The sequence below is a fragment of the Myxocyprinus asiaticus genome, chromosome 22 (genome assembly GCF_019703515.2).
Source record: "Myxocyprinus asiaticus isolate MX2 ecotype Aquarium Trade chromosome 22, UBuf_Myxa_2, whole genome shotgun sequence".
NCBI lineage: Eukaryota > Metazoa > Chordata > Actinopteri > Cypriniformes > Catostomidae > Myxocyprinus > Myxocyprinus asiaticus.
The window spans coordinates 28914832-28942671 of record NC_059365.1 but is presented as its reverse complement, the minus strand read 5'-3'; positions in this window follow the sequence as shown (position 1 = coordinate 28942671).

Below are 27840 nucleotides of genomic sequence, written 5' to 3'. Positions count from 1 at the left end.
TAACTGAAAAAAGACCCAAAGACTGAAATCGCTCTGGTTTTCATTGTGGTAATTGACTGGTGGAGCACCAGAAATCACTGTGAGGTTTGGAGTTCCTCTGGCTACGTGGGAGATACATTTAATCAGCATCGAATGCATGAGCTGCAGAAAGCCTACACGGTACCCAGAGATTTAAACCGTATTCCATAAAGGAGTTCAGGTACATTTTAAGTTTAATTTCATATTCAGGAGAGTGAAGAGGCCATTTTCTGTTTCTCAGGCCACCACGAACTCAAGCTATGTCACAGGCCTGCTACGTGGTGGGTTGTGTGTGTGTGTTTAGCTGTGTGTGTGTGTGTGTGCGTGTGCGTGCGTGGGCCCACTACAGTAAACCGTTACATATTTTTTGTGTTTATTCTGAGTACAAAGAGGGTTAACTTTGACATTAATATAGTTGTGTCAAAATATATTGTGTATAGCGGTGTTTCCCAACCACTGTGCCGCGGCACACTAGTGTGCCGTGAAAGATTGTCAGGTGTGCCATGGAAAATTATCAAATTCCACAAATTAAATAAATGTATGAAAAAAAAAAAGAATTTCAGGGATCCAAACTCATCACCTTTCTGAGAAATTTGCCGTTTTGAAACCATAATCGGTCACTTTTTTGATTGTGAAGAGCAATGATTAATGTGCAAAAGTGACTGATATTTATACGCGTTATGGGTCTTTCACAAGACTCGCGTCAGCACTGCAGAATACATTGAAGTCTATGAAGTGACACCACTTTACACCAAAGTGTTTTTCACAAACACGTTTTTGCTTCACCAAATGTCTTTGAGAGTACTAAGCAACAAGAAATATTTAAAAACTGTCCAAATTTGTGAAGAGACATTGAATGTCTCATAATTTATTTTAATTAAATTTTACCTTATCATTTAAGAATATCAGAGACCCCAGTTATTGAAATAATTTAAATTCACCAAGCAAATGCTTAGACCTAAACATAAATGAGTCCTTTTATTACTTTCTGCTATCAAAGCAACTGCAAGCTTTTTTTCTCTCTTCCAAATATGTTTTCAAGGTTTATTGTGCACACCTCCTGCTTTTTTACGTGGCAAACTCATAAAATCTCCCCTCTGTGACACTTTTTGCAACTCTTGTCATGTGGAGGACAATGCGGCGCTTGACGCTGGCGTTGAACAGAGCGTTGACGCCTTGACTCAACTCATGTGAAATGTGCTTTACAATGATGAAAGAACATTACTGAAACTCAAAATTATTATTTTTTGTCTATTATTGTGGTCTTTTCTGATAAAAGCCATGCTCAGCAGTTTAAATAGGCTACTGTAGGAAAATGATACCGTAGATCTGCTTTGTTTTTATAATTCTTATACTGAAGTCAGTAGATTTGTAGCCATGCAAGTTTTAATAAAGGAGAAGATAAGGACGTTATTGAAACTCACTATTATTAGACTATTACTGTTGTCTTTTTGGATGAAAAATAATGCTCAGACTGAAGGAAGACTATAGATCTGCTTTGTTCTTTTAATGCTTAAACACTATAATGTCTCTTGGTAGATTTCAGTCATGAATGACTCAGAATGATTCACTGACTCACTCATAGCACATAAGAGACTCATTTGTCGCCACCTAGTGACATTTCCAGAAGGGGTCACTGAACTAATCAGTTAATAAAATTGAACAAATTTGTGAAACAGAAGCAAGCCTCACCAAAATACTCTTTATTTTGCTGCTAATTCTGCACAATTGTAAACTTGAATAAACTTGAATCACTAAAATAGCTGGAATTGGTGCTTTTAGCATATTCTTTAAAAAAAAATATCCCCAGAAAAATTTTTTGTGGACCATTGATTGTCTTACCTTTTTCGCCCCTCATGAGTTTGCATCTCTATAATTTGTTGTGTCATTGCTAGAACAAATCTACAAATTAGAAAAGAAGCAAATTTTTGTTTTTTCATTACCCATTTAGCACTCTTACCACCTGTGACCTCACACAGCGTAGCCTACCTATGTGACTTTTTTTTTTTTTTGCATAGCCAAATTTCAAACATTACAAGTAAACGCTACTAAGATGGACAGAAAACATGGACAAGTTCTTGAAAAGGAAAAATATTGACGATGGTTAGCCTATGTGGGATAGTGGTGTGCTGTATAAATTTTTAGTCATAAAAAGTGTGCCGTGGCAGAAAAAAGGTTGGGAAACACTGGTGTATAGTATTGTGTCAAATTCTATTCACAACTATTCACTTGAAATTGTAAAGAGAGTCAAATGCTCTAAAACTAATACACATAGTGTATTTAACTTATTTTGGGAAATACTGAGCTACAATTTAAGTGAAACTACTGTACGCTTTTATTTAATTTTGGATTTAATTTGTGGTATATTCAACCCTGATGTCATAAATTAAATTCTTTATATTTTTTGTTACAAAAAGGGAGTTTTTCATTCTTTGATTCTGAAATATAAATGTATTTGTGTAAATTAGCTTAACTATTACCAAATAATTAATAAGAGTATTTCATTTAACATTATCAGAGAGGTGGCCTAAATCCAACATCTATATAGGCATAAACCTATGAACCTGGTGCTCCTCCATACATAATTCATAATCTGAAGGTAAGGGGGTGCTACATTTGGGAAAAAGGAATATGTGTTATATTCACTGTGATTACACATCTATTTCATTCATATTTTTCACTAGAGCTTTTTAATAAATACCCATAGATTTAAATGATAAATCTAACCTATACAGTGTGGTATGCTTGCTTTTGAAGTGTAAGCACTGCTGATATAGTGAACTAAATTCAATAGTGCTCATTTTTAATATATTAGAGCACAAATATTGTTAAAACTGTTTTATTATAATCTTTATGACATTCATAACACCAAAATAGTAGAACAGTGTGCAACAAAGGGTAGCGTCTCAACAATAATCTTCCTTTACAAATACCAAATTATCGTTTAGAGATTTGATGCAATGACCTTAGCTCACTTTGGCAAATCCAGGGAATAATTAGTCCTCAGAAGCTCGTATTATTGCAGAACAAAACTTTCCAGTTGCACTGATAAAAAGTTGCAGCAGCGAACCAATCAGATTGAATCTGCCCATTTCCGCCAGATCTTGCCATTTTAAAGTGCATATGTATCCGACAGTACATGAACAGCCTGTGGGGATGCAATCTAAGGCTGAGACTAATAAACTAATACCTGCCTTTTTTTTTTTTACTTTAATGGTGAAGTGTGTAGTTTCTGTGCCACTAGTGGAACCGAAATGTGTAGTTTCTGTGCCAGTAGTGAAACAGAACTGACTTGCAATCTGATTGAATGGCCTGACTGGGCTAGACATACTGTAAAAACAACACTGTAGCTCATCCAATGGCTTGAGTATGGGACAGGACTACCTTTGTTCAAACAATTGAAAACAGCGGAATGGTTTGAAACTTGCTAATTGTACAGAAATTACACACAATTTACAATGTGTCATCTTTAAAATAAAATAAAAAGTATGTGCACTTTTTTCTTTCTTTTTTTTTTTTTTTTCTTTGATGTAAGCATATTTAATGGAAAATGCAAATAAATGTGTTATGTTGTACAGCCTCACTGATAATGGCTTGACCTGTCAATTTGAACCCAACTTTTAGACTGTGGGCATATGTTTTAGGAGACCCAAACAGAAAACAGATGGTGTGTGAACATGGAGGGAGAGCTACCATTAGTCATTATATGAACTTAAGAATTATGAGTTGGATGTGCTTTTTTTTTGCACTTAAGTACAGTCTTAGCTTTAGATGCACATTCAAGGTGTGCAGCTGTTTCTGTCATATGGCCATTCCAAATTAAATTTGATCCACTCAGCTAGAGTGTTGCACACATTAACTTGACTGATTTGCCAAGATGCGATCAGATTTCACAGCTGAAAACATACATCTTTGAAAGTTATTTATATACTGTACTTCAGTGTTGGTACACATATACAACATACTTCTCTTTATTGAGAATTTTACCAACATGATTTATGTCTCCTCAGGTAGGGAAAAAAAAATTAAAAGCTCCAGTTAAAACTAAACATAATGACCAAAGTTCAACTTCAGAAAACTGTAAACTGTACTGTTATACAAATAAAGACTATGATGAATAGTTAGCCTAAAAATGAAAATTCTGTCATTATTTACTGTGCTTATGTGCCAAAAGACCAAGGATTTCTTTGTTGGTAAATCCCATTCTACAAAAAATAAATAAATAAATAAATAATAATAATAACAAAAAATACATAAAAAAATAAATAAATAAATAAAATAAATACTGGTTTTTATTTGAGGCAAAAATTATTTTTCTCAAGTTAGATTGGATTTCATTAAACCTACTAGTGTCATTTGAATAGAATATTTGATGGACTTTTGTATATTTAACATAAGCACATGTAGATTTTAGACTCTGCTGTACTGTTACGAATGGCAGGCCGTTCCCCATGAGCATTTCACATGGAAGAAAGGGTATATATCACAGAAACCTCTCCATTCCCAGAGTCCCCTGATCCCTCTCTCCCAGTCCTGTTTAGTGTTCAGACAGAGGCCTGCAGGGTATTATGTCAGGATTACGCATTTCTGCTGTTAATCAGGGGACTGCAGAGGGGACTCTCAATACACATTTGTGCAAAAGCACACACACTGCTGTCATTAAAAGTATGCACATTGAAATACAATATGCATTGCCATCTGCTAGTCAGATACAGTATGTACACATAGTATGCATTTCACTAAAACATCTTAGCCCAAATACATTCAATCACTCTGACATGCATGATACAATATGTAATTACACATTTATTCAGGGATTCAGCTTATATCTACCCTGAGGATTTCACTTAAAAAAATAAATAAATAAATATATATATATTACATCCAAGCAAACAGTCCTGCAATTGCATTTGATTGACAAACATAAGAAGATGCTGTACTAGAGTTATACAGTATTTTACAAAGCTTTTGAACTTGCACAAAGTAAAACAACATGCACAGTATCTGTAATTATCAATTTAAATTCCATGTTATTTTGAGTAACATATGTCTCTTTATTGTCTTGAAATATAAAGGCATTATGTACTGCTTTATTTTTAGTGCATTATAATGATTACTGGGCACAATTACATTTAATTAACAGACAGACTCACTTTTAACTGTTTTAATTACAAGCATTATTTATTTCAGATATGTTAAGTAATGTTTTTATAGTATTGACTTGTATGTAAAAAGTCATCACCATTATGCATTTCTAATTACTAAAAAAAGACACCCTAAATGTTTTTTTATTTATTTATTTTTTATACAAAGTGCGCAAGGCTGCAGTAAAAGGGAGTGAGGACAAAATCCTCAAAAGTATTCCAAAATATTCCCCCAGTCACTTATTATTCCGAATGAGAAATCAGACTTATGTTTTATTCCGTGGGGATCATTAAATGCAATAAATAATTCAATGAGTCTGCTGAAAAGTCCTTTAATTCTCTTTAATTGATTCATATGGATCTGAAATGAGTTCAGAGACTTTCAAGAACATGTTTCGTGTTTCAGTGAGGAGGTGTTTATTGCTGTGTGAAGATTATTTTCTTTTGCTAATTACTGTAATTTTTATATATTCAGGTCTGTGTCAAGCTCGTTTCAATAAAAAATAAGATGAGATGAGTGTTTTTCTTTCTCTTTTTGACCTGTATTTAACACTTCTAGCAAGTCTAGCATGTCAGTAGCCTTTAGAGGAGTTAATGGAGTAAAGTTAGGTTAAAACGTGTCTTGTGGTCAAGACAGCATTTTCATTATCACAAGAGATCGTTTTAATTATACCAAGATGTCCCTTTGGCATTGTGCGAGATTTTTTTTTTCTTCTTTTTTTTGTCTGTCATGCCAATAGGGGTGTGCAGTGAAGCCATTATCTGTATTTGTATCTGTATCTGTTCACATGACCAAATTATCTGTATCTGTCTCTGCATTCGAATAGAACCGGGTGTGGGAAGGGCTTAAACCGGAAACGCGTCAAAATGAAATGAAACGCCCATTTTTAAGTATTACTCTCACATTTATAGTTTATATTAATAAAATATGCCTTGTATATGCCTTTTCATTATAACAGCCTAATAATAATAATAATAATAATAATTATTATTATTATTATTATTTTATTATTTAAACAAATATTATTTATTATTATTATTTTTCTTAACAGATGAAGCTGAATTTGTAGGCTACATTAACTGTGGAATATGTTGTGGTTTCTCCTGGTATTTTAAATATTAATATCTGCATGAAACAGAATTTTCGTTTGTATGTGCATGTATAACAACATTATTCTGGAGGCAGGAGGTGTCAAGAAAAATGTGAACTGTCAAGCACACATTTTGCAGTGAATAATAAATACAAGTTCAAACAGTAAAATACATTCAAATAAAATCAATATAGCCTACAAACAGGTGAAAGTCCCATAAGTCTATCAGGAATTTTTATGATAGGACACCATTATTTAGTTAAATAATACTAATAGTAATAATATTAAATTTATATAGCTCCTTACCAGATTTCAAGAACACTTAACATGCTAAAATTTAGCACAGTTTAAAGAAAAAGAAGAAATAAAAGACAGCATGTTTCGGTTTCTTTGTTTTACATAAGGAGGAATATTCCTAATAGATGAATACTCTATGTAGCATTTAAAACTTTATGGAGCATTTTTTTAATTTTATTTTTATTTGGAATAAAGTCTTAACCAGTTAATTACCTTAATCGCTGATGTGGATATACTGTAAATGTGGTCAACTTTAAGTGATATAAAGACGAGCTCCGACATTAAATCACTTCAGGTCAAGAATTTAACATCGCCCTCAGGTTTAGGCTATAAATAAATACATGGGAATCACGTGTGAATCATGTGATACATTAACATAGACATTTCAAGAACTGGAAAGTGTATATGATGTTGTATCTTAATGTTACACTTGACAAGTTCTAGATGCGCACAATTAATAGAGACCACAAATGGAGTCGAAAACGATCCGATCTGTAATCACACTGTGCGCATTTTCAGTCATAAGGTTTACACTTTAGAAATATTGGCTGCACAGATTCATAAATTCATTGTAATTTTGGATATGTTTATTTAAAATGTCGCTTTATCCTTGTTCTTTTTGGATAATACTGTGTAACAATCTTTTTATTCATTTATTTATTTATTTATTTTGTTCCTGGGTAGTAAGTGTTATTTCCTAATTGCTTATGCCTCAAAAGTATAGAAAATGGCTATTATTCCCCACAAACTTTGCTTTTGTGACCAGCACAGTGATATTTTGAAATTTTCCTATTTCCAATGAGAAAACGGGTGAATTTGTATCTTTTCGTTCACATAAAGTCAGAAAAAACAACAACATATGAATCCAAATTAACATGTATTTATACTAAAGTAATATTCAAAGCCATGCTGGTCCATAATGGTAACAAGTACCCATCTCTTCCCCTGGCTCACTCGGTGCACCTCAAAGAGGATTACAACTGCATCAAGACCTTGCTGGACGCCTTGAATTATGATGAGTATGGCTAGGAGGTCATAGGAGACTTCAAAATGGTGGCATTCCTGATGGGTCTCCAAGGCGGTTTTACCAAGCTTCCCTGCTATCTTTGCCTTTGGGACAGCAGGGACACCAAGGTGCACTACCACAGGTGGGACTGGCCACAGCGGACCAAGTTCTCTGTGGGGAGGAACAACATCAAGTGGGAGCCACTGGTGGACCCCCGGAAGGTGCTGATGCCACCACTGCACATCAAATTGGGCCTTATGAAACAATTTGTCAGAGCTCTAGATAAGGAGTCGGCAGCCTTCAATTACCTTCAAGACTTCTTCCCTAAGCTGTCTGAGGCAAAGGTCAAAGCCAGTGTCTTCGTCGTTCGATGTTGTTTTTTTCTGACTTTATGTGAACGAAAAGACACAAATTTGCCCATTTTCTCATTGGAAATAGGTACATTTTAAAATATCACTGTCCTGGTCACAAAAGCAAAGTTTGTGGGGAATAATAGCCATTTTCTATACTTTTGAGGCATAAGCAATTAGGAAATAACACTTACTACCCAGGAACAAAAAATGTGTTACATAGTGTAATCAGTCATACAAATATTTTTTATATTATTTGGATGAATCCATTATTCATTTTGAAGTCATTATCCATGCCTTTCCGAATAAAGTATTCGGCTTCAGGCACATCTCTACGTGCCAATATACATTCTATTGTTAAACAAACCTTAATACAAAACCAAACAATGTGTTAACTGATCTTCAATTTCAACACTTATCTTGTGTCTTTTGCATTTAGTAGCTACTAGTAATGCTTTACACATTATACAAAATATACTTTACAGTAACAACTAGTTTAAGGACAAGTTAAAAGCCTTGATTTCAATTTCTGCCAGATATGTTTTCCGATCTTTCATTTGCTCGGCTTGTAAGAATAAAAAACTAATCTCACCCAAATAAAATAACATCTTTATTAGTCTTTTGATAAAAAATCAAGAGAGGTTGAGATCTTTATTATAAAAATAAATAAATAAAAAAAAAGTTTTAATTGAGGAATCTCAAATGCAAGAGGAATCAGAACAAAGTCAGAGCAAGTCTTAAGGGAACTGTAATCAAGGACACTTTAACGCTTTTGATCACCGGCATTTTCCAGAGCATGTGTGTTGGCAACTAGGCAGGACACAGGTACAAGAAACAGGAAGCTATTCCCCAGCTTTCTTTGCGCCACCCTGGTAAACAAAAAATGCTCATGCTTTATTAAGTTAGACAGCATGTGTGTACACAGCACAGTTGTGAATTGTCCCTAAAGTTTTAATTTTATTTTATTTTTATTTAAAACTTAATTTAGCTTTCATCTGACAATCATTTGCATTTAAACTACTTCATTAGGTATGCTCTGGTGTTCACTGGCATACTAAAATAACCGAATAAGTAAAGCTGACTTGTATTCAAAACAATTTCAGGCTTCAACAAAGTAGCTGGCCTTGTAGGCCTCATAAAACATCAAATTTTACACATTAATTGTTAAAAAGAGTTGATCGTGTTGTTGTTTTTGTTTTTTTATTTTTTTATACTGAAAGAAAGAATTTCATCAGTGGCAAGTACCTTTGTTTTTTTCGTTATAGCTGACTTGTTCTCAATTTAATTAGAATAAGTATATTTTTCATTTAGCACAAGCAGACCCGGGATTATATATATATATATATATATATATATATATATATATATATACAGTATATATGGAATAATCTGTTGTCAGATGGTTTGATTATACATTATCCCATTTATTACATGGTTATCTACTGGTTAAATAGATAAATGGACATGAAATATTAATTTGCACTGATATTATGTTGTTTTGTGAGAAGAAATACATGATAGTCTGTCTGCTCATCATTCTGCTTATAACAAGACTACTTGCCAAATAAAAAAATAAATGGACATGGAATATACTGTGATAAATTCTAAAAAGATAACATGTTAAAAAATAACACAATTAATCATGCCCACTGACCTTACAGAAATTCCTCAATCCTGAAATTTCCTACCACTGGAGCAATTTAAGCTTGAAGACCCACCTTCATGTTTTTTGCGAGCCACGATCACAGCCTGGTTTCATGAAATTTGCATGAGCATTGCAACGCGAAATGAAAAGCACATTTTCTGAAGCAACCACGTCAATTCGTGTCACTTTTATGTCTCTGCCGTGTCATGTGTCAAACTGAGTTCTTGTCTGGATCTGAACCACAGTCCTCCGAGTCCAAAGTCCAGTGCTCTATGAGGTGTGCTTCTGCACAAGCTCATATTGGAATAAGTGTATATATGTAGTGTCATGATCCTGCCATTTTGGTCTTGTTTTAATTCGTGATGTGGCAGGATTGTGACAGTTTCCTCCACTTCTGTCTCAGGTTGTCCATGTGCTTTTGTTTTCCTTCTTCACTCCTGTTTCCCACAGGTGCTGATCAGCAGCGCAATCAGCATTGTCATGGCAGCGCTGATTCGCACTGCTTGTGATTATTGGCAGCGCCTGTGTTCAATCTGTGTTCCTTTCCTCTTTATATTTTCTCCTTTGTCTTGTCATCCCTGTCAGATCATTGTATTATGTTCAGTCTCCAGTTCCGGTCGTGTTATTGTTTGTATCCTGTCAGTTGGTTCGTTCTCAGTTCCTTTTGTCTTGTTGTTTTGTTTTTCTCCTTATTTAGAGTTTTTGTTTCCTGTTTGGTTTAGTTTTCCTAGTTGGTTTGTTTTCAGTTCTATTTTTGTCTTGTCTTTTATTTCCCCCTCATAAATTTTGTTTGTATTTTGTTTTTTTTGTTTCAATAAAACTTTTCATTGCCATTCTGCATCTTGGGTCTTGCCTCAAATATATCGTGACATGTAGGTGGGTCTGTAATACAAGTGTTAAAAAGTATAATATTTCAAAAGACGCGTTAGAGTAAAAGTGTCTCGAAATCATAACATAGCAGGTTCTGTGTAATAGAGAGAAAAATAAGTGTTTATAAAGTCATTATCAGCTACTGAAGTCATGCTATGAGTGAAAGCAAACAAATCACACAGTTGTTGTAGCACCTCTAGTGTTCAATTCACCTGGAAGCTGCAGGGAATTTTACCTGGAGACACATATAACAAGTTTTGCAAAAATGTATATAGAGTCACGTTTTCACTGTGAGACCAGGTTGCACAATCAGCAAGGGGCAGCCAATGCAGCATTAGCTGTACAGGCAACCAACCACACTCAAGTAAAGGTTCAATGCAAGCGTCATGCGCCTCTTCAACCTCCGCATGAAAGCGTTGCAGATAGCATCACGGAAGGACGATTTTATGAGTTTGCTTGGCAAAAAAAGTACAAGGTATGCACAGTCAACATTGTAAACATAATATACATATAGAGTTTATTTGGCAACCAGTGATTACCATGCTGCTTTGACATTTTGATAACTCTCTTTGTGTTCCACAGTAATACGAGTTAAACACTTTTTACTCTCAATAATCGATACAAATAATAAATTGTAAAAATGTTATAAAAAAATGCAGAGTTTATTTATTTTTTTGCATTCAAAATACACTTGTCTCAGAAATCTGCAAAATTTGTCTCAAAATCAGCGTGAAGGGGCATGACACTTCTGATCAGTATAGTAACCAAATACATGTACTCATTGTCTGAAGACATTCTGAAGCATGAAAGTAGGAGTGGAATGATTAGAACTGATGTGGGGTCTGAATTTCCTTTTGTAGAAGGTGAACAACACGTAACTAACATCTTGTATTACCCCTTTGTACCTGAAAGTGTTCATGAATATGCATCCACATGAGCTAATTAAGATGCTTACCCAAGATGCATTAGGGGAGGGTCAGAATTTGCAATGGCAGGTGTTGGCGATGACTTCCTGTTTGGGCCGCTGGGACATCCCATTGCCATACTCACTTTAGCTTCAACGCTGATTGCAAAGCAAATCAAATCTCTGATGAATAAAATCTACAGACAAGACAAATGTGACTTTATTAACAAGAAAGTTCTGCTCCTGTTTCTGCTGAATTAGAGAACATATGGTGGAGGCCAAAGGCCTATCATCCAACTCCTCCCTCCTTCAATGCAGTGTAGAGTATAGATATGGTACAGTGAGCCTAGTAGATGAGTTTTGGTACTTTGGAATTTAAACCCCCCAGGTGTGAACCTGATTTTGGGTCTAAAATTACCTGTATTTAGCATCTCGTGCATTATGTTAAATGTTTTTGTAATGGTCATTAAACAATAAAAGTGCAACATTTTTATGTTTCCTGATCACTTCATAATTGTATCTGTTTTTAAAAATGTAAGTCACAGTGTGGATAGGCAGTGATCTTTTCAGTGATCATTTGCCCAGCCAAATAAATGTAGCTTTTTATGTCTGCTGATTACCTTTCTACGAGGTCAGATTCCTGTGATGTTTAATAAAGGTGAACAGTATCTGGACATTAAAAAGGATATGAGTTAGTCCACACGGCTGGTCATCCAATTAGCAGATACCTGGAATACAGCAGGTGTCCGGTACCAGCATCTTACAAAAGCATTCGTTCAAATGCTAGACATACTCCAGATATAATTCCATTAAAGCACATCCTTAAAGTGATAGTCACCAAAATAATACAAATTCTGTCATCATTCACTCACCCCCATGTTCTTCCAAAGCCTATTGACTACCTTTTTTCTTCGTGGAACAATGAGCTTAGGCTAAAAAAAAAAACTGTGGTGACTGAATCTAACACCCAGACTCCTTTTTGAAAAGTACATGACTGTGGCGAAATTCTGGTAAAACAATATAACGTGGATCCTTACACACACCATGGCAGTTACGAGGAGAATTGTCCACTGAGTGTCCACTCACTAAAAGCGAGTTAAGTCAGATGAGGTTTATAAATCAACAAAACCTACACCCCTACCCTAAACCTTAAACCTATCCAATAGTGTTGTATAAGCAATTGTAATATGGAAAACAGATGAGATTTAAAAGGCTAATCTTTTGAGTTTTAAATCAATAAAACCTACCTCCCTACCCTAAACCTAACCGAAAATGTCAGAAAAAGTAAATGTGAGATGAAAACACAATTGCTGAAGCAACAGCATCATTTTTAGGTGCTTCTATAACACTTTCGACTTGCAGGTTGACTCTTACACTGGTCCTTTAACCGGGAAAAGAGCAAGCTCCTCCTGGTTCAGAGCATCTCTTTTCTCGGCTTGGAGTTAGACTCAGTCTCGATGATGGCGCGCCTCACGAACGAGCACACACAGTCGGTGCTGACCTGTTTGAAGGCATTCAGACAGAAGACAGTGGTTCCACTGAAACTGTTTCAAAGGCTTCTGGGGCATATGGCATCCTCAGCGGTGGCCACTCCTCTCAGGTTGATGCATATGAGACCGTTTCAGCACTCGCTCCAGACTCGAGTCCCGAGATGGGCATGGCGCTACGGGACACATCGCGTGGCCATCACACCGGTTTGTCGCCGCCTCTTCAGCCCTTGGATCGACCTCACATTTCTACGGGTAGGCGTTCCCCTAGAGCGGGTCTCCAGGCATGTCGTGGTTACAACAGATGCCTCCAAAACGGGCTGGGGCACTGTATGCAATGGGCTGGCACTTTAACTGCCTCGAGTTGTTGGCAATTCTGCTCGCCCTGCAGAGGTTTCGGCCATTGATCCAGGGCAAGCATGTGTTAGTTTGGACAGACAACACGGCAATGGTGGCATACATCAACCGTCAAGGTGGTTTACGCTCCCGTTGTATGTCAAAACTCACCCGCCGTCTCCTCCTCTGGAGTCAGCAGCACCTCAAGTCGCTGCGAGCCACTCACATCCCGGGCGACCTCAACAATGCAGCGGACACGCTGTCACGACAGGTTACTCTCAGGGGAGAGTGGAGTTTTCCAGCTGATTTGGAGTCGTTTCGGGCAGGCACAGGTAGACCTGTTCGCTTCCCAAGAATCCTCACACTGCCCACTCTGGTACGCCCTGACCGAGGCACCTCTCCGTATAGATGCGCTGGCACACAGCTGGCCCCCTGGACTATGCATATATGCGTTTCCCCCAGTGAGCCTACTTGCACAGACCCTGTGCAAAGCCAGGGAGGACGAGGATCAGGTCGTCCTGGTAGCACCCTACTGGCCCACCCAGACATGGTTCTTGGACCTCACGCTCCTCGCAACAGCCCCCCCCCTGGTGAATTTCCCTGAGGAAGGACCTTCTTTCTCAGGGGCAGGGCACCATCTGGTACCCGCGACCAGACCTCTGGAATCTCCATGTCTGGCTCCTGGACAGGACGCGGCTGACTTAAGTGGCCTACCACCCGCGGTGGTAGACATGATCTTTCAGGCTAGGGCCCCCTCTATGAGGCGCCTGTATGGCTTGAAGTGGCATCTGTTCGCTAAGTGGTGTTCTTCCCGATGCGAAAACCCCCAGAGATGCACAGTCGGATCGGTGCTTTCCTTCCTGCAGGAGAGGTTGGAAGGGCGGCTGTCCCCCTCCAACTTGAAGGTGTATGTAGCCACAATAGCGGCACACCACGACACAGTGGACGGTAAGTCCTTAGGGAAGCACGACCTGATCATCAGGTTCCTGAGAGGCATCAGGAGGTTGAATCCCTTCAGACCGCACCTCATTCCCTCATGGGACCTCTCTGTAGTTCTTCAGGGTCTACAGGGAGCCCCCTTTGAGCCCCTGCAGTCAGCCGAGCTTAAGGCACTCTCTTTGAAGACTGCCCTCCTGACTGTGCTCACTTCCATCAAGAGGGTAGGAGACCTGCAAGCGTTCTCTGACACCGAAACATGCCTGGAGTTCGGTCCGGGCTACTCTCACATGATCCTGAGACCCCGGCCGGGCTATGTGCCCAAGGTTCCCATGACCCCTTTTAGGGATCAGGTGGTGAACCTGCAAGCGCTGCCCCAGGAGGAAGCAGACCCAGCCCTGTCATTGCTGTGTCCGGTGCGAGCTTTACGCATCTATTTGGACCACACGCAGAGCTTCAGAGTCTCTGAGCAGCTCTTTGTCTGCTTTGGTGGACAGCGGAAAGAAAGTGCTGTCTCCAAGCAGAGAATCGCCCACTGGGTCATTGACGCCATTGCAATGGCATATCATGCTCAGGACTTGCCGCCCCCGGCAGGGCTACGAGCCCATTCTACCAGGAGTGTGGCGGCCTCCTGGGCCTTGACCAGTGGTGCCTCTCTAACAGATATTTGCAGAGCAGCGTGCTGGGCAACACCCAACACCTTTGCGAGGTTCTACAATCTCCAGGTGGAACCGGTTTTGTCCCGTGTAGTGGCAGGCACAAGCAGATAAATCCGGGACAGCTGGCCGGGTGTATCACTTGCACATAGCGCCTTTCACTTCCCCTGAGCTGAAGACATGCACTGTTGACTCCCAGTAGTGTTCATAAACTGTGTTCCCTGGATGACTTCCTCCGAGCCCTGTGGCAGACGAGTTTGCGGAGAAACTCGCTGCCGGCTCAGTACATGTGCTAACTAAGCCCTGTACTGGGGTAGGTGCTCCTCATGTCTTGGTTCCCCATAGGTAACCCCATGTGACGTATATATTCCGTTAATTCATTTCCCTGTTGGTAAACTGCATCTTCCTTGGGCAGAGGCCCCTCTGCCCCAGTCACCATGTTTGTAGAAACTCCTCCCCCGTAGGATAGGACCTACCATGGGACTTCTCCACATGACATACTCCCGACAAAGCTCGGCAAGACCATGTGACGTATTTCCACTCAAAATACCCCTCCCCCCGTCTCTGGGCGGGGTGTGGTCTCCGCCGTGTCTTCCCCTTGGGAGTGACACCCCCCCCGACGTAGACCTGGTGACCCCAGTCGGTTAACAAATTTCACTCTTTTTTTTTGGGGAGAGAAAAAAAGAGAGGATAAGAGGCCACGACTGGGCTAGCCTGTCTCTGTCTTCTGGGCAGTCGACTTGTCCCCGAAGGGCCGTTCGACACTCATAACAGCGTTGGGGGTGGTTACGTGTCGGCCTGGTGCGCTGGCTACGAGGCACACAGTGGTCTGCCCGTCACACACTGCCAGTTCACGTAACACAGTTCAGCCAGTTGTGGCGTTTCATATAGGGACCCATAGTGTCACTACATCGACACAACGTCAAGTGAGTGACAGATAGGGAATGTCCTGGTTACTTGCGTAACCTCCATTCCCTGATGGAGGGAATGAGACGTTGTGTCCCTCCTGCCACAACGCTGGACTACCCGCTGAAATGGCCGGGACATTGTCTCGGCTCCTCAGCACAAAACCTGAATGAGTGGTTGCATACCAGCTCCTTTTATTCCCGTATGTTCGGGGGAGTGGTATGCAAATACCACTCGCCAATTTTCATTGGCCTTTTTTCAAAGACCAGAGGTGTTTCGTTATTCTGCCTTAAATCTCCTTTTGTGTTCCAAGGAAGAAATACAGTAGGGTTTGGAATAATATTGCGGTGAGTAAATGATGACAAAATGTCATTTTTGGGAGAACTGTACCTTTAAGATGCCAGAGCGAGGACAATCTCGTAAATACATGAGAACCAATGTGGTTTTCATTGCCTGTGTTGTTAACTGACCACATGAAGCTTCAAAGGTCAGTTTCTGCTAATGAACATGCCACCAGGGCAAGACTCTGAATGGCTGTAATCACTGTGCGTTTATAAGCCTGACCTCTTTGCCCTCTCCTTTTAACCAACAAATAAAGAATCAAATTGGCACCTTTGTTCACATGGATTGCATTAAAACCATTATTAGAATTAAGGAGCACACACAAGCCCAGTTCAAAGTGAGATTTCTCCACTTGAATGCAAGGCACGATTTAAGTGTTCGTTTGAGTGCAAGCTTGGTCCTCGCCTTCTGCAAACTCATCTTGCTTGATGGATGCCGGCACTTATTAGAAGTTGATTCTGCCCACTTATTCCTTTTGAGTTAGGAGGGATGGCAGAAGGGAGAGCGAAAGGAAGTGTATAACACAGTGGCTTGTTTCGCTAATAGCCTCCTGTAATTTAAACTTTGAACTTGACAACAGTCTGTGTTGTGGATTGGAACTCAATCACTCTTGTGTACTCTCACTCCAAAGAGCTTGAGGTCCATTCATCATATTTCTTTAAACGAGGTAGATCAGATTGTATATTCCATTAGGGTAATTCACCAGGAATGTGCTGTTGTGTGTGTGTGTGTGTGTGTGTGTGTGTGTGTGTGTGTGTGTGTGCTGTATGTGTATATGTTAACCTGGATTGATTCCTCTCCAAAGAGACCCTCTGTAACAGCTCTACCAATCAGAAGACAAGTGCTCTCCATCACTGTGGTCACACATGAGAGCTTAAAGATAAGTAGCATCCCTTTATGAAAAAATGCCTCTGCTTAGGCCAGTCCAGGCAATTTATTTAGTGATTCATTTCCAAAACAACAGAGCATCTTCTTAAGTGGAGTTTTAGGGATGCCAGTTGCCAGAGCCGAAACTGTTTTACCATCGTTTGAGCATGTGAATATAACACATATAATATTTCAGATGGACAGGATGTGGCGAGGAATGGCTATAGTCAAACTGTTTATTTTCATTCTGTTAGTACCAAATCTTCCTGTTAAAGCTAAAGAAATACTTTGTATCAGGGGTATACAAATAAGCATATCACTCAAACTTGATGGTTCAGAAGGCTAGTTTAGAGATAAACAAAAACAACAAAGTTTACTTAATTCCAACTCTATTAAAGAAAAATACTTGAAATTATAATGTTATACAATAGTTTCATGTTGCAGTAAACAGAACATGTGAATTTCTGCTTGAGTTATGACCATTAACAGTTTTTATAACCAGACATTTTTAACAGTATAAGTATTAAGTTAGAGAGGTTACAGAACTGGTAGCATGCATTTGGAGAGGAGGGGTAATTTAGAATGTAATAAGAGGGAATACAACTTCTGGCCGTAGGGTCTGTGTAGCATGAACTGTAGAGGAAGCTGATCTGCCAGTCCAATGCATCAGGGGATAAATTAAAGTCTTCACTACCAGCCCATACTAATGCTGGAGCTCTCTTTCTGGAGAAGGTCTGCCTGGTCTCATAATTAACACTCTGATTCAGAGAGCTCCAGACACACACACACACACACACACACACACACACACACGCACACACACAGAAAGAGAGAGAGAGGCTTCACATATCAATCCTAAATTTATCAAATAAATTCATTTAAAAACAACAGCCTGATGATGTTTAGGCAAAAGAAGCACAAGGTTTATAAAAGCTACTCGGTGAATGGATAAGAAATATGGTTAAAGGGGATTTATAATTTCAGAGATGATTTGAAATTTCAGGAATGTGCATTTACAGAGGCCGACTATTTGATGAAATTATATTAGCAGTAGTCAGTAATATGGTTTGTAAATTTATTTAAAAGCTTAATAAGAGATCCCTCTGAGATTAAAGTAATAAGTAACCCAAAAATGAAAACTGTCAATTTCATGTCATTCCAAATCCATATGACTTGCTTCCATGGAACACAAAAGGTGAATTTTAGAAGAATATACTGCCCACTCCTTTTTATGTAATGAAAGTGAATGAGGACTGGGGGCTGTTATGCTTCAAAATGTCAAAAAAATAAATAAATAAAAAAAATAAATAAAAAAATAAATAAAATCCATATTCTCTTCTTGGTCTTGTCTGGCAACTTAAAAGTTTCAGAGTAACTTTAAATGTTTAGCTGTTGATGTTGTTTTATTTTTTTTATAAATAATTTATTAATATATAAACAAATTATTTTTTTAATATTTTAATGTAATGTATTAAATTACATTAAGGAATAATTGATGATGGACCGTTAAATTATTGAAATATAATGCACACCCTGAGGTGGTAATGTGGTCACGACGTGAAGCAGAGTGGCCGTTTCACCTCGGGTGTGCATTATTTTTAAATAATTAAACAGGCCGGACTCTGAGTCAATTATTCTGCGAAACCAAGCCATTCAAGAACACAGACCATGCTCCGTGACAGGTATCGTTGGCTGAAAAAGGATTTTATCAGTACCAACACTGATTTTTCAGGTCAGGGCTATGAACAGAGCTAAACTTAGTAAATGCCAAAGTTTTCATTCAGTTCATCAGGTTTTGTAAATACAATCTGAACATATTTTTTTATAATAAACAATTTTTCATAAAAATATGACTTGTCTGATTATCATTATTGTGTGATTATTTGTGTATAGATATATAGGCTACTGTTATGGGGCTACATAAGCAGTACACCCTGCAAATGAACCATTAGATGTTCTCTACATTTGTTCAGACAGTGAGTAAAATCACTGAAATTCAGTTACCCAACAGGCCCAATGTTGCAATATTACAACTTTTCCCTTAAAACTTACTAAAATGTAAAAAAATGTAAAAACCCATTTATTTCTGCATTAGAGGCCTCCTACAACAACATATAAAAGGTGATTTTTTTTTATTTATTTTTTTAATTTTTTTAAATGTTTCTATATTTGGGTCTCACAGGGTTAAGACATCGCTTAGGGTTTAAAATAATTCCACACCTTAGAACGTCTGTCAACCAATCAGAATCAATCATTCAAACAGACCTGTGGTATTATTTATTTTATTTATCATGTTAGATTCATTCAAACCTGGATTTCTGAAATCAGCACCACAGCTCAACGTGTCAGGAACACAGGCAATATCTGCTTGGTCAAAGCACTGATATATTATGGAAAAAGTGTGCTCACCCAGCCGAAGTCGGTACAGGTGTAGGACACAATGCATCAAACTTAGGAAAAGTAGAAAATATCTGTACACTGATATTAATGATCCAAAAGCAGCTGTCGTGTTTCAACCTTTTAGGTCTTCATCAGAAATATTTGTATTTTATTTATTTTTTTGCCTGATGAAGGTTGAGAGGTCAACATGTTTCAGTTGTTAATTAAAACTTTGGAGTATTAATATCAGTGTGCAGATATTTACTTTTTTTTTTTTTTTTTTTTATCAAATCACTCAGATCAACTGTATTTGGGTAGCTATTCAGAGAGCAGCAGCAGCTGTATATATAACCATCTCAGAGTGTTGGCAGCCCTCATCTCTCAACAGCTTCTGCGAGTCACATCAGCTGTCCGCCTCCAATTTCACAGCAGTTTTACCCCAGGATAAATAATGCTCTGTTTTCAGATAAAAAAGAGAAAATGTAAAAAAAGGAAATCACATTATGATTCATCAGTCTTTTATTTTTTATTTTTTTTTTTAAATTAAAACTCCCCCAAAAAACATTTCAATTGTCCTCGTTCCCTCGCCAACCCCCTGCCTCTCTTATTTGTTCCATAGCGGGGGAGTGCTAACTTTTTTCCCCCTTTCTCCCTCGCTGCTTCTTCTTGGTATAATTTGATTGTGTGAAATGACCATGAAAAACTATTACAGCAAGTCCTTAGCTGTGACAAACGCAAACAGGCGGCAGGGCTTGTTTACAGAAGGCCTGACGGAAATGGCTTTTTCCTGAAGTGTTAAAAAAGAGCACACGCAGCCAGTGGTCGGAGAGAAATTTCAAAGAGCACCAAGCAGGCATTCAGAGCGCTCCGCTGCAAGCACACACAGACAAACACACACACACACACACACACACACACAAATACACAGAAGTGTCAGAAGCAGATAGGGTTGCAGATGTCTGTACAAGAATTATCTCTCCATTTGATTTGTTAGTGGTAACTAGATTTCTGAACAAGAAAATAATACAGAGAGGAACTGCACGTGTCAGTTTTGTCCCAAAACATTAAATAGTTAAATATTTGTCACAAAAATACAGAATTGAATTTTAAAAAAGATACTTCCCCCCCCAACAGCTTTAAGAATAAATTAAACATCAAATAATTTAATCAGAAACAACAACTACAACAAAAAGTATGTTTATTTTCAAATGTATTACAACTGTAAGTTAAAAAATGCATTTACAACACAAATACAAAATGTTTACTTGAAACAAAGCCTGGGAGAATAGTGATGAGACAGTCAAAACCTCTGTACTGTAAAAGCAAATTAAGTTATATTCACTCATTCACTTATTCCGTTCTCATTAAGGTAACAATTAATGAAAATTTTTGAGCACAGACTGGTAATTTTGTGTGGAAAATGAACTCAAGAATTCACAAAACAATTTATTAAACATGACAAAAAATCTGTGTAAATAAAACAAACAGTGAAACTGTGCAACCTTAATCATTACAAAATCCTCACTTAATTCCTCATTACATAATATTACACATATTTTTAAACCTGTGAATTACACTAGGTCTTTCAACTTTGGTACTTAAGAACTTTTTGTAGACTAAATATATATTACAAATTAATATGCACTTATATTAAATACTATAAATAATAAACAAAATAATGTTAAATGCTTGAATTAAGTAAAAATGTAGAATTTGCTTCATATTTTCAAGTTCACGCTTGGTTTAATTTTTGGCTTAATTTTAATGCTAAATCTAAATGCTGTATTTACTGGACCACAAATCATTATTTTAAGTATATACAGTAATAAATAAATGGCTCAATAAAGTGTCGATTTTATAAAATACTACTCTGTCAAGTTCTGTGAACTTCAAATTCAAATTAATCTATAGCTGGAAAAGCCAGACTTGATAGGGGCATGAAAACAGAATGCCCTATCTCCTGTCCTTTGCCTCTAACTTTCTTTTCCTCCCCTCGTTCTCTCCTCCATTCCCTTTGTAATGCTGGGGTCAAGACTTTCCTCACCCATGACATTTCTCTCCACATCTTCTCGTTTTGAACTACATCCAGCGCCACACAAGACAACTTCATCAAAGCGGCGCAGGGCCTAACGTGTCATCCTGCTGATCAAAAACATACAGTTCCATTTTCACCCCTCGCAACTGAAGTGGGGTGGGGAATCTTCAAAGGACAACCAGCTTCTTTCTAGCGCGCACGTAAGATGGTTTGTGATGCTGCCAATTTCTATAATAATTCTGCTCTGGGGATGGAGAGAGAAGAGAGGATGAGAAGAAGGGACGGGAGGGGGTGAGTAAAACGAGATATGCAAAAGAATGCACATTTTGGTGTGAAAAAAAGAGGTAATATTCATTAGGTCCATCATTAAGATAAACAGTTCTTAATGACACCTGCTTTAATTGCTCTTGGTGCTTAATAGTGTACCATTTAATTTATTAGAATGCTATCTGCTCATCTACCCTTGGGCACACTAACCTCAGAATGAGAGATCGAAAGAGAGAAAGAGACAGAAAGAATGTGAGTTCTGTATTTCAGTAAGTAATTAAAAGACCCCTTAAGATGAAGAAGCATCAGTCAGTTCAATATAAGAACATTAATTGCATGGTATCAAAGCCATTGTTTCTGTCCTTCTTTCTTTTTTTCCCCTCCAAGTTTCTGTTCTTCCCATACACTCACTTCTTAATCTTAGTCTACCAGGGAATGCTAATCAGACCCATGAGTATAAAGAAAGGAATTGATCACTATGTACAGTCAGTATTTTAGATGCTCGTCACAGGAACATCCACGCTAGAATTGTCCTGACATTTTCTTCTGCACTGCAGAGAAAAACATTCTGACAACCAGAACTGTCTGAAAATTTCAGACAGATGAATGCTATCTTTCAAAAAATTTAATTCTAAAAGATTACACTTCAGTGTCTTCTGATACACTCACTAAATTGTACATTTTAGTTGATTTTCAGATTATTTTCAGAATTTTACGAGAACGTCAAATGCGGGACTTAAAAAACTATGGTATTTTGATGCAAATTATATGTCACTTGGTCATTCGCCAAGCAAATTGGGCAGACACCAACATAGACCGGTTGCATGACATGCTCTCATCCTCGAAAACCTTGAAAACAAAACTAAGCAAGGTAAAGGAAAATATGACTCAGACTACATTAAATAAGTGTTCACTTGCAATGAGTATAAGCATGAAACCATCAAAGTTCTAGATACTGTACATTTAAAAACTAATAATAAACCAATGAATATTTTTTTTTTTTTTTTTTTTTTTTAAAGGAAACTTTTGTTTACTTTTGTCAAATAAACAGTTTTGGTACTGTGTTGGGTCACAACATGATGTATAATATAAAGGTCCTGACGCAAAATCAGTTGAGAATCACTGATACATCGCATCTGTTTTCCTAACTGTGAGATTAAAATTCTGAAGATAAGTAACAACAATCAAAAAGACCATTCAGTGTAAATTATATATAATTTCTGCGATTACATTTTAGGTGTAAACCATACATCATGCATGGTTGCACCTCAGAGAAAATTATTATTGCCACCCTGAGGTCAGAAACAAAAAAATAAATAAAATAAAAATAAAATAGCACAGAATGATAGACAGGCTCAGCAATGTTCCATGTAATCCAAATTTTCCTTTACATAAAAGATGGATGTTACCTACCGTGCTCTTGTAATTGGAAACAAGGGCATGCCGAGCTGTCTGAGAACTAATGACTCAAACCACTGAACAATTTTCAGTACAGTCACTGAAGAAAAAAAAAAAATTAGTTTTGATAGTTTTGAATAACTTTGATTTATTTTCAAATTAGACCTGCCATTGTTCATCCCTGTGAGGAAAATACACTGCCTAGCCAAAAAAAAAAAAAAAAAAAAAGTTGCATCCCCTAATATTTAGTTGGACCACCTTTAACTTTGATTATGGCATGCATTCATTGTGGCATTGTTTCGACAACCTTATGCAACATCACAAAATGTATTTCCATTCAGAATTGCATACATTTTTGGCCGAGATCTTGTATTGATTATCAGAGAGTCGAACCACTCCATAAAGTCTTCTCCAGCACATCCCAAAGACTTTCAATGGGGTTAAGGTCAGAACTCTGTGGTGGCCAATTCATGTGTGAAAATGATTCCTCATGCTCCCTGAACTACTCTTTCACAATTTGAGCCCAATGAATCTTGGCATTGTCGTCCTGGAATATGCCTTTTCTGTCAGGAAAGAAAAAAATCCATTGATGGGATAAAATGGTCATTCAGTACATTCAGGTAGTCAGCTGACTTCATTTAGTTGCCGCTGAACTTTGCTGAGCCTAGACCTGACCAATTGAAGCAACCCCAGATCATAACACTGCCTCCAGAGTCTTGTACAGTGGGCATGCTTCATGCACTTCCCTTCTAACCCTGATATGCCCATCACTTTGGAATAGGGTAAATCTGGACTCATCAGACCACATGACCTTTTTCCATTGCTCCACAGTCCAATCTTTATGCTCCCTAGCAAATTGAAGTCGTTTTTCCAACTAGCCTCACTAACAAGTGACTTTCTTGTGGCCACACAGCTGTTTAGTGCAAATCCTGTAAGTTCTTGTTGCATTGTGCATGTGGAAATGCTCTTACTTTTACTATTAAACATAGCCGTGAGTTCTACTGTTGATTTTTTACGATGTGACTTCACCAAGCATTTTAGTGATCTCCGATCACGATCATACAGGATTTTTTTCCGACCACATTTCTTCTGCAAAGGTGACAGTTCTCAGCTATTCTTCCAGGTTTTAATAATGCACTGGACAGTTCTTAACCAAATTCCAGTGATTTCAGCAATCTCATTAGTTGTTTTATTTGCTTGATGCAGGCCAATAATTTGCCACTTCTGAAACACGGGATACATCTTCTGGCATGGTTGTTTAAGAAATGAGAAGCAACACACTGCATCAGTGAGGGTTAAAAGAATTGTTGCTGAAACATATCAATAACTGCAATAATGATCCAATTATAGGCTCTTAAGTATCTGCTTATTTAAATCCAAACGGTGACTTTTTTTTTTTTTTGGCCGGGCAGTGTACGTAAATGAACTGCATGTTGTCCTTTGTCATTTCAACACAGGAAATACTCAATCCTCTTCTGACAAGTGGTAGTTTTGGTAATGTCAGATGTTTGAGACAACATGGAGAGTTTAAATGCAAGCAAGAATTACAAGCAAGCAAATAAATAAATAAATAAATAAACTAATTTTGAAAGGTGACTTGAGCCCTTTTTCCTACTGGTGAAATGAAACACATATTTTACAAGCACAGTCACTCTCTGTAAATCCCTGATATCAAAGGCTGAATCCCACCATGCAATGCTATTTGCATTGATTTATTATTGCGTGCTGTAAAAATACTTCACCCATGCTGCAATCCATATCACTTGGATTAATGTAAATCACTTTCGAAACATGGTCAAAGGACACATTGCTGTCTGGCTGACCTTGCCTGCATAAGATATTTAAGATATTTAAGTAATATAATGAAAGCTTGTGTGAGCATTTGTGCCTTTAGACAATATTTTTCATCTTATTCAGGTTATACTTCATTGTTTATTGCAAATGAGTTTGTTTTGGTTTGTGGTCTGATCATCATAGTCAATTGATGAGGGATACATACAGGATGCTCCGATGTCCACAACCCATAGGTTACATTCACTTCCTCTCACTCTGTTGAACTTGTCGAAATCAATGTGTCTGAAGTAAGCAGGAAAACCTCTAAACTACGATTGGACAAAAAACAAAAAAACAAAAAAAACAAACAAAAAAAACAGGACCTATACCTGCCCATCACAACCCACACTTAGTCTTAGTTCCTGCAAGAACTCTAAAAACTCAAACATGGTCAATGGTTCATTCAATATCCCCATCATAAGAGAAAGACTTTGAAGCACTACAAGAAATATATTTTCAAATATATCTTGAAGTGTCTTGAGTGCATAAATAGGATATTTGAAGCACCTTTAAAGGGGTTCTGCCAGTGTGGCAGCTGAGGAACCCCAAATGATGCCTCAAGTTTAATATTTAAAGTGAGCAGGTAATGGATATAATAAAAAAATTTGCTTGCTCTGTAATCACAGATCCAGGCGAATGTTGCATTGATTGAATGTTGCGTTGTAGTTGAAGACATAGGCTGGTAACTAAAGTAGGTTCAACTATCACAATTGTACCCTTGAGTAGGGCACTTAACCCGAAGTCACTCCTGTGGGACTGTCCCTGTAATACTGTAAATATAATGTCAGTGTAAGTGTACTTGGGTTTTGAAGGCTTTTGAGTGTCTGTGAAAAATCTATCTTTTTTTTTTTTTCAAGATATTTTTATGTCCCTTTCTTGTGTTATTTCTAACCCTATGTGCAAATGTAGGCAATTATAAGCAAATCATTGAAGGTATTTAGGTCTGTATGTTTGCGTAATTGTATTCCATCTTTCTGTTTTCACTTTCTTTTCTCCTTATACTTTGTGTGGTTCTTGCCCTCCGCACATCTGCATCTCTGATACTCACTACTTTGTTTTTTTCATGAAATAATAAAAAAAAACTCTTAGGAGACATCTGGTAACGTTCCAGTGTATGAAACAATCAGCGAGATGATAATAGCTTTAATAATGGTTTAAGAGAGCAGGACATGCGTAGGTTGGCCTCTTTCAACCAGGCTCAGTGGTGTGAGATTGTTCTATGTCCCTTTGGGATAGAGTCTAATTGTTTATGAACTACATTCTACACTCATAACATCTCATTTGGGATGTTTCTCATGACTTGAGAAATTAAAACATAATAGAGCCTTTAAGAGAATCAGTATATTTTATTTACACATAATGAATTGTTTTGATTTGGTGTTTTCAGAGGAGGGAGTCTCTGATTAAATTTTACATGAATGAATAAAGTTTGCTGTTGACTGCGCCTGTCTCCAGGGCTTGAGACTGGAACCACAGCTGAAATGTAATTAATTTCCTCTGTGTTTTTGTTTTATTCTTTTGTTCGGTTTCTTTACCCTTCAATAGGGAAAACAAGGGATCTCAGATAGTCTTTAATATTACCCCCACCCACTGTGCAGTGGAAAGCAAAGAGGGAAAGGCAAACAGACAGGCAGAGAGAGAGAGTGTGAAGCCCAAAAACACTTGTGGGTTACAATAAATTGAAAGAAAATGTCCCCTTTCAAAGTCTGTTCTCAGGCAAGAGGAGGATGGAATCATGTGTAATGTTATATAAGTCCCATGCTTTCAAAAACTAGATTTTTACTGTCATACTCTCATGGGTGTTGCAAGATGGAATGACCTTCTTGCACCTCACTAATACAGGTATCAAAATAGTCTCCAGGGTAGGGACCCATATTTCTAATCTCAAAGCTGCTGCAATCCACTGTAAACTATGAATATGTGTTTGTGTGCACATGTGTGTCTCCACATCATTAACATCCTGACAAGATGTGATCATTTAATGTCATAACCTTTCTATCTGACAATCCAGTGTAATTATACCCTGGGCTGATGAGGAGGTGTGAGTGTGTTGAGGAGTGGTGGTAGCCAAATGGCTAAGAATCTAGCCTGCTAGCCAAAAGGTTGCAGGTTCAATTTCAAGTAGGAATGATTTGGAAACTGGAGAGTGACAACCAGTAAAATACCTTCCTCTCACCTCTGTGCCTTTGGTCAAGATACTTAATCCCTGGTTGGTCCTGGGGAATGCCAATTATGCAGTATACATTGCTTTGGATTTTCCAAAATGTACCAACACAGCAATTAAAACACACATCTCATTTAGCTACCTGTTTGTTTATATACTGTTAATGTGATATTCTCTTGAAAAGTGGTAATGTTTAGAGGGTGAAGGGATCTAAAAAACATATATATATATATATATATATATATATATATATAGAGAGAGAGAGAGAGAGAGAGAGAGAGAATGTGCTTTATACAGTATGTAGCCTACTATTAAAAACAAACCAAAAACAATATATATATATATATATATATATATATATATATATATATATATACACACACACACACACACACACACACACACACACACACACACATATGTATTTATATTTTAAAGGATTCATAAATATTTTTACATTTCAAAAACTGTAAATATGTAAAAACATTTATGTTTTAGATAGTTAAAACGTCCATATTGTTCATGTAAGCATCTATTCAAACATAAAAATATGTACGTATACCTACGAAAAATAATGAAACCAAGGTTATGTTGAGGAAAAGACTGCAATGTCTTAAGCATAGTGCTATGTGATACGTCATACGTGCAAAGTCGGTGGACCTGGCCATGAAGCTTTGGTATTTTCATGTCTTCATAGGCGTTTGTGTGTTGGCAAAATAGCACACATGGCGTAAATGGGCTTGGTCAGGAGCAGTTTAATTCTCAAGTTCTTCTTCAGGTATTCCCTGTCAAGAAATATCGAAGACAGTGAAGTGAAGACAGCCCATTTATAAAAATTTGGTAGTGTAAATGTGCTGTGTGCAATGCATTAGAAAAATGAAAATATTTTCAATATGTGAAATGTGAAAA